Raw genomic sequence first — 9,308 nt, 5'->3', positions numbered from 1 at the left:
GCAAGTGGGTAAGGGCATGAGAGACTGTAAGGCTGGGCCTCCTTTAATATGCTTGCTGGGGAAGAGAAATTACTACACAGAAGTAGTGGAGATTAAGGGTATGAGATGCTATATAACTCTTTGAGAAAGGACCCTTTCTAACCTTTGCTGCTCACTAGTCAAGTCCAATGTAGAGGTGAGTGAGCAGATGTCTCTCAGAAATTCTGAGATCTAAGAAAAGAAAACACTTGTGTTCAATTCTTTGGCACGACCTTTGAGTTCTGCCACATCATGATAACTTGAAAGCAGAGTAAAAATTATGTCAGGGAGAGTGATCTCAGGAAATACAAAAATTATCTAAGGCTATGTAAGTAGAAAGTAAAAATGCTCCAAACAGCATAATGAGGAAGAAATAGTTCATAGGCTGATAGACAAACACCCCAACAAAAATCAGAGTAAATTGAAATCGTCAAGAGAATTCTCACCACTGAAACACTGAAAGCCAAAGACGAGTAACCCAGCTTTTGTATAAAGAGAAAAATTCTTTATAAATTAACTGTCATTTGAACCTGCAGCATAGGTGAAAGTTATTACTCCAACTTTTCTGTGCCTTCAAGAGAATGAAAGTGAGAATGTATTTATACAGTAAGAAGTAAGGAAGGACTAGAAAATCAGAGTCTGGATTGAGAGGCAAATAGGAAGGGGCCTGTGGGTTTCAGATACCCAGATCAAGATCTCATCAACTTCTTCCCAAAGAAGTCAGTCTTATCTGCATTATCTATCACTATATCAAAATGACCAAACTAGCATTAAGTCTCTGTCCATGTATTTTTTGATTTTTCAAATTCAGTTTTCACATACCAACTGTTGGCAGAATACTGATAGTTACATTTTACTGGGCTTAAATTGTTAAAGCATTTTTTTAAATAACACTTTTTTTTTTCTCAAATACTAAGTTACCTACAATCTTGGATCAGGTAGATCAGAATCAACTGACGCTGTCAGAATATAAGACATAGTCATTTGTAAATAGTATTAAATGGCATAAATTATGGGGAGGTCAGGTATGATACAGTAAATCTTAACAATGGGATTGTCAAAGTAAGCCAAGCTCTCAAATAGCATGGTTATAATAAAAATTATCTATTGCCTTCTTCAACTTTAAGACTGCAAGTAACCTTCCCTATTTTCTTTAAAATCCAGAGGGATAGAGAATGGGAAAGCTATCAGGGGAGGGGATGGGATATGGAGATCGGGTGGTGGGAATTGTGTGGAGCTGTACCCCTCTTATCCTACGGTTTTGTTAATGTCTCCTTTCTAAATAAAAAAAAATTAAAAATAAATTTTAAAAAATCCATATTTCTCCCACTCCGGGAACCTCTGGGACTTTACTTGTATTTCTTCATGCTTCTCCTCTTGATCCCCTACCCTGTGATACTGACTCTGCTGACCTCAACTAAATCAATGCAGCCAGCACCACCCCCAGTCCCTACCTGCAGGGAAGATGCTTCATGAGCAATGAAGCAGGTCTGCAGGTGTCTCACTCTGTCTCTCTCTCCCTCTATATCTCCCCTCTGCACTCAATTTCTCGCTATCTCTATCCAATAAATAAATAAATATATAATAATGAGTTCTTTATAACAGTTCTCCAGAAAAACAGAAACATCAGGAGGCTTAATAATGGACTTGGGTGTCTGTGTATGCATGTGCAAGCATGCATACACATTGACCTTTATTATAAGAAACTAAATTATAGGATCAGAGATACTGACAATCATCTAAATCTTTTGGGATGAGTGATCAAGCAACAGCCCCAGGGAGGCTAATGGTGTTGTTCCAATCCAAGGAAGGACATGTTCAAGACCCAGAAAGAACCAGTGCTTCAGGAGAAAAAAAAAATGGCCTCCAGCATCATCAACTGAGTGATAGCCCTAGTTGGGGCAGGGGAGGGAAAATCAGTCTTCTTCTTCTTCTATTCAGGTCTTTAACTGATTGGCTGGGAGCCCCACACAGTATAGAGAACAATCTGCTTTGCTCAGGCTACTAATTTAATCTCATTCAAATGTTCCTCGGAGAAATCCTCAGGGCAAAGCTTAATATCTGAGCACCCTGTGGCCCAGTCAAGTTGGCAGTTAAAACTAACCATCATAAGTGTTCGTTCCTGCACTTTCAAGCTGCCTGTGCCAAGCAAGTGTCTGCCAATGTTCATGTATTTGGAGGAAACCTTGAACGAAAGAGCCAAGCCTCAGAAGACAGACTCAGATGAGACACTGACAGTTGGAAGGAAGTCAAAGCCCATATGGAATTGTGCATAGACACAAGGCTTGAAACAGAAGTGAGACCAAGATTATGTGATTTGAGACAGAGTATCGTATACATCCAGTTTAGCAAAATTATTATTTCTCTGTCACTGACAGAATGGAGATTATTGAAAGAAATTAGATTGAGTTACAGAAACATTTAGAAAACCATACTTTCTGCACATTTGCTTTCTTCTCTCTGGGAGGTTCTTATCCATCTACACATATAAAAGTCTTAACAAACTAGACCTCCTTAAGCACACCTTGCAATCGATGGCTTGTTCCCCAATCACTTCCTATCTAATATGCCTGTAATTCACTTTCTAGATTTAGTCATCCAGTAAGCATTTATGGGGTATATAAGCCATTGTGTCAGCCACAGCACAAAGAATGAAAATGATAGATTTTTGTCCAAGCTCTGATAGCTTTCCTCAATACTTGCCTTCAAAGACAAATGGTTAATTTTGTGACTACTGACAGGTGGATATGACTGTGACTTCTGGCCTTACTTGGGATCACTGGCTCTGGATGGAGACTATAAGGAAAAAAAATACCCATAAGCTGGTGGTCTCAAAAGTTCACATATAAGCTTTTCCACCCAAATGCAAGTTTCTGACCTCAAATGTCTAGACTTTCCAACATGTAAATGTATAAAGATAAGAGATATTTTTCTTCAACTCATACTATAATTACTCTGTCTCCTTTTAGTTATTGGCAATAAAGTAATCAAACCAAACATCTAAGGATACTAAGATACTTCTCTTATACAAATAAATAAAAATGAATATCTCCAACATGTTAGCTCTGCATTTCCTCTCTATTATTTCTTTCCTATTCACTAGCTTCTAATTCTCTCAAATGTTTGCTTTTCCCATCCCTTCCCAAATATTTAGCAAAAAGAAATGGGAAGTCATTTTGGAAAGAATGGACAGAAGAATTAACCACTTTTTAAAAATTTCTTTATTGGGGAATTAATATTTTACATTCAACAGTAAATACAATAGTTTATACTTGCATAAAATTTCTCATTTTTCCATATAACAATACAACCCCCACTAGGTCCTCTGTCATCCTTTTTAGACCTGTATTCTCCCCCCCCCACCACCAACCCCAGAGTCTTTTACTTTGGCATAACATACCAATTCCAGTTCAGGTTCTACTTGTGTTTTCTCTTCTGATCTTGTTTTTCAACTTCTGCCTGAGAATAAGATCATCCCATATTCATCCTTCTGTTTCTGACTTGTTTCACTTAACACGAATTTTTCAAGGTCCATCCAAGATCGGCTGAAAACGATAAAGTCACCATTTTTGATAGCTGAGTAGTATTCCATGTGTACATATACCACAACTTGCTCAGCCACTCATCTGTTGTTGGACACCTGGGTTACTTCCAGGTTTGGGATACCACTTTTAATATAATGGTTCCAGCAAGTTTTCTACCTCTTTTAAATCCCAAACCCCAAACAAGATTAAACTCTGACAATACCAGTTCATTCCCTTGCACTGAGGAGTTTTGAGTAGGGTCAACATGTTACTATTAGTGTTTTAAGACTTGTTGAGAGGCCACCAAGTGATCAAAAATGAACTTTTTTTCTAGTTTTTATTATTATTTTCTATTTCATCAGCAGTTTAATAAAAGCAACAATATAAACAACAAATGTTGAGTTATTACTGTGTGCTATTGATATTCAAATACATTAGTTCACTTACATTTTAATACTTTATTTAATCCTAATCAAAGAGAGAGAGAAAACGGCTCAGCTCTGGTTTGCGGTGGTACAGGTGTTTAAACCAGGGATCTCAGAGTCTCAGACATAAAAGTCTTTTGCATAACTATAAAGCTGTCTCTCAGCACTATTTCATTTACATTTCACATCAACCCCAAGAAACAGGTTCTCTCCCAAGCCTATTTATGGAAGAGAAAATAGAAGTAGACAAACTAATTAGTAACCAGTGGAACAAGTATTCTGTCTAGAACTGTGTCCTACCATGCCTCTTTGTGAGGCATTAAAATTTGACATTTATAAATTAAAGTGAGGGCTCAAGGAGATGGCCCAGCAGTTGACTGTCTGCCTTGCACAATGAGACTGGATTTGATTTGATCCCCAGAACCACAGGAGAGCAACAAAGACAAAATGAACAGAGCTCAGAGCTCCAGGGATGATGGAGCAGTGTTATGTGTTCTCTAGTTCTCTTTTCCTCTCTCTCTCTCTCTCTCTCTCTCCCCTCCCCTATAAAAAAAATTATTTAACATTAGTCTGGAGAAGGTTTACCCAGTAGAGTACTCATTCAGAAGGAATTGTGTTTGAGTCCCCAACCACCACATGGGACCACGCAAAGAGAACACTTGCTGTGGTTTCTCTACTCCTCTGTCTCTACTTCTCTGTCTTTCAACCTTCATCAAGAAAGAAAGAAAGGAAGAAAGAAAGGAAGAAAGGAAGAAAGAAAGGAAGAAAGAAAGAAAGAAAGAAAGAAAGAAAGAAAGAAAGAAAGAAAGAAAGAAAGAAAGAAAGAAAGAAAGAGGGGAAAGAGAAAAAGTCCACAAGGAGCCATGGAATTGTGATGACATAAAACTCCAGTGAAGCCCTGAGGGGAAAAGTGTGTGTGTGTGTGTGTGTGTGTGTGTGTGTGTGTGTGTGTGTGTGTGTGTGTGTGTGTATTAAAATTAGAACTTAACTAAAGCTTACTGGGGAATTTAATTTAATATTCTGGTAAACAGATTATCTACCAAATCTCCCACTAAGCAAGAGGCTTGTTATCACTCTTGGTTGGACTTGCTCTATTAGCATTTAACACATATGTCCCTGTCTTCAGCACAGTTTTTATTCTTGAAATTGCTCTGGGAATATCATTCTCCCTTGAAACGATCATGATATACAGGAGCCGGGTAGTGGTGCCCCTGGTTAAGCGCACATGTTACAATACAAGAACCTAGGTTCATGCCCCAGGTCCCCACCTGCAGGGGAAAAGCTTTGTGAGTGGTGAACCAATGTTGCAGGTGTCTGTCTCTCTCCCTCTCTATCACCCCCTTGTCTCTTGATTTCTGGCTGTCTCTATTCAGTAATTAAATAAAGATAATTTAGCAAAATGTAATTATCATGGACAACCGCATCTTAACTTCTCTTGCTAATTAATTCTTTCCTATATACTCTATAATACTAGGAAATTCCAGGGTCCAGTTCTTTTTCTCTCTCTCTCTCTCATGTCCTCTCTTTTATTCCAACTCTGTCTATATCTGTGTTAAAATAAAATAAATCTCCCTAGAGGATCAGCAAAAGAAGTCTACCTGAATAATGTGCCTCCCTTGTCATATTCATTATCTAGGTTCAAGCCAACTCCAACTGCCCTGGGGGCAGCTACAATGCTGTGGTAATATTCCCTAACTCCAACTGTTTCTGGCTCTGCTGCTCTCCTTCTATCTGAGAAGGTTGTCACAGAGCAGTGAGATCCCTGCTGACAAAAAAAAAAAAAAAAAAAAAGTCTTCTGGGAGCAGTGGAATCATCCATGTGTGAGATCCTACAGTGAAGAATTAAAAATTAAGTGTATTATTTAAACCCCTGTTGACGTGTAATTTTGTAAAATAAATAAATAATGAAGTGTATTAATTGGATCCCCATAATTTTCCCAGTCTACAGGCACCACAATAGAAATATGCAGAATATCCACTGATCTTAACATCATTAAATGCATTTAGACAAATATATGGCTAAATGATTACAAACTCCATTTCCAGATGGACATGTTTTGTGTGACTTCCCAGGCCACCAATTACCAGTACTGAGAACTTATGATATGATCTTTCTGCATTTTGATTTCCCACCTCGAAAATAAGAATAACGTTATATTTGCCTCACACACCTGCTGAGAATATCAACTAAGATAATACTTGACACAATATCTGTCATATATTTCATACTCAAAACATTAGCTATTATTAAATTATTATTGTTACTAGCAAGATGTATACAATGGAACCATAACTCTGACAAAAAAAATACATATAAAGCAGAAGAGTTGGGATTTGTACAGCTACAGAATGCAGGTTATTCCTACAGAGATAAATGCATAGCAGATACTAGTGTCATGAATTTTAAATAGGAAGGTAAAAGAAATTAAAATAAATAAAAGCTCAAGTTCACTTCATGTTTTTTTAAGGTCAAAATTAAGTTTGCTTTGGGCTTTGCAAATCCCTCCTTTAATTGTCTAAATAACTGTAATTTTGAAAGAAATGAACCATATATGTAAGTTTATTTCCTCCAGAGACAAAAAAAAATTGAGGACACCAAAATCATTTGCTAGTGCATGATATGAACAACTAAATGGGGTAATAAATCTTCAAAGACATTACATGAAATCACTTCAGCAACCATTATGGCCTTAAAAATATATATTAATTCCCTAAACTGATAGAAAGAAATTAGATCTCATCTACTTTACCTTTGATTTTTTTTCTTACCTTTTGAAGTTACAATTTTAAATGGGCTACAAGAATCAGTGAACAGTATGCATATGATATAGACACATATTTCAAATTAAAACTTTCTGGATTTCTTGGGTGCATAATTTCTAAAAACTAATCTTATATTAACACCTTTCATATATTCCCTTACAACTATATGATGATTACACAACTGTCAGCTGAGGAGGTATTCACACATATCAGAGGTAAAGAAAAGCTGAACATTCTTTGATATTCAGAAGCTATATCCATCAAAAGGTGGAGTCTATAGTCCCTCCCTTGGAAGATGGGTTGGCTCTGTGACTTTTCACCAAGAGAATATGGCAGAAGAAACATTGTGTCTATATCCTAACCAGTCTACAAGAGACTGACAACTTCTCTCTTTTGTCCCTTGACATATTCTCTCAGGCAGAAGCCAGGCTCCAGATAGAGTTACAGATCACTATACACATAAAAGTCTCAATGTACGAATATGATAGTCACAAGGAGAAAGAAAAAGACATGTAGATAAGTCCATCGCTATTCTACCCACCCTGCTCCAATCACCAGGTATGTAAAAGAAGAAGCCAACAATTGGCACTAGCTTCATCCACCATCTAGCAGTAACTATTTAAAGGAACCTAATCAGAAACTGCCCATATGAATTCTTTAATCCTCAGGTCATTGAGAACACATTATTACAAAGTAGATAAACTTAGGGGAGCAGGTAGTGCTACACTGGGTTGAACACACACATTATAGTGTGCAGTGACCTGGGTTCAAGTCCCAGATCCCCACCTGCAGTGGGAAAGTTTCAGGAGCAATAAAGCAGTAATACAGGTCTCCCCCCCCCCATTACCTCTCAGTTTCTATATCCAAAATAAGTAAAATAAATATTAAAACTTACTTTAAAAAGTAGATAAACTGAATACCATAGCCTTTTATTTGCTGATAGAAGTAGTTAAGTACAAACCAAAATAGGATTTAGAATTTTTTTTGGCATACCTTGCTTTACTTACTACACAGAAATGGACCTAGAATCAACTCTATAATCTTTATTTCAAATTATCATTCCAACATTTTCTAGTTAGATCAATCATATTAACTTCAATTAAACTATAATCACAATTATCTAATTTTTCACTGCTTCCTAATCTTCTTCATGCGTAATAGATTTTCATTTCTGAATTGTCATGTGAAAAATTCTAGGAAGTGAAAATGACCATTCTCTGAAAGGTTAAACTGATAATACACTGGGACAGGGGTTGAAAATCAATGAGACACTAATTCTATTAAAAATGACATGATTTCCAGGTTAACCAGTGTCCTACTTCAGTTTAGTCATGACTCATTAAAGGATAATCACATTTTTAATAGTTTTCATTAAATGTATTCAAAACTGAAGTGTGGAAAGACAAAAACTTCTACCATCTGTTTTTATTTTATTTATTTATTTTGAGTCCCGGCTCAGACTCCGAGTGGCATCACCCTGGTCAGCAGTCTAACACATGCTCGAAGGCAGTCATCACTGCGGGCCACCCTCCCCACTGCCACCCACCACCACCTGCTGCCACCACCACTGAAAACCGACCTGCACACTCACCACGCAGCCACCTTATATTTTTTAAGGAGTTTAAAATTCATCACTCACTATTCTTATTCACTATATAAATTAGAAACTTCATGTTTTTCTCAAGTAATAGTTGATTGATTGACTTATTCATTCTTTTAGTAAACTGAAGTCTATGACCAGGGAGAAAGCTCAGTTTGTTAGAGCAACGATTTGGATGCCTGAGACCCCATAGGTCCCAGGTTCAATCCCTGCTACTACAATGTGCCTGAGATGAGTGGTACTCTATTCCCTTATCTCACCTCTCCTCTCTTGTGTTCTCCTTCTCTCTCTCTCTCTCTCTCTCTCTCTCTCTCTCTCTCTCTCTCTCTCTCATCTTTTTAAAACAATTGAATATCTACTATTTGATAGATATCAAGTGAGATTCTACTGACACCAAAATAAATGAGGCTCATGTTGTAATAAGGAAACAGATATTAAGGCAATAGGAAGTGCTTTAGAATCTACCAAAGGGGGCAGTACAAGGAACAGCACAACCACTTCAAAATGGTAGTTAAGCCCATGTTAAAGGACTGAAGAAGTTCCCTCTCTGTGGTATAACTTGATTCCCACAAGCAGTCATAAGACGGTTACAACAATAGTGTCGCAGATTTAATACCTTGAGGTGTAAAGCAGTGAAATGACAGAAGAAGAAAAAAATCCTTTAGTTGATAGAGCCTTAATTAGAAAACATAACACAGAAGCCAAAGAATGGTGATTTTGACACATTTATGCACTACAGCAGGTGATGTTAACCCAGGCTAGTCAAGGCAGGTAGGATCCAGCCAGGCATGTCTACTTAGTTTCAACAATATCATTCAAACAAGTCCAAATCACTAGTGGGCACAAGTAAAATGATAAAGCAAACTAAAAAATGCAGAAAGTTTTCAGAACTGTCACATCCATAGAATTTCTTCTACTTGGAGAAGAAACAAAAGCATTTACAGAAGAGATCATTGTCTCTTTTCCCTAACTGGTTTC

General features: G+C 37.2%; 1 non-coding gene across 1 annotated transcript; it reads right to left on the bottom strand.

The window, feature by feature from the left end:
- Positions 1-8,183: 8,183 nt before the first annotated feature.
- LOC132535340 (small nucleolar RNA SNORD104) lies at positions 8,184-8,250 on the bottom strand. The gene has a single exon (XR_009547128.1). It is a non-coding gene; the product is annotated as a small nucleolar RNA SNORD104 (small nucleolar RNA).
- Positions 8,251-9,308: the final 1,058 nt, after the last annotated feature.

This window comes from Erinaceus europaeus, chromosome 21 (genome assembly GCF_950295315.1).
Source record: "Erinaceus europaeus chromosome 21, mEriEur2.1, whole genome shotgun sequence".
Lineage (NCBI taxonomy): Eukaryota > Metazoa > Chordata > Mammalia > Eulipotyphla > Erinaceidae > Erinaceus > Erinaceus europaeus.
This window is presented reverse-complemented; position numbering and strand designations above follow the sequence as displayed.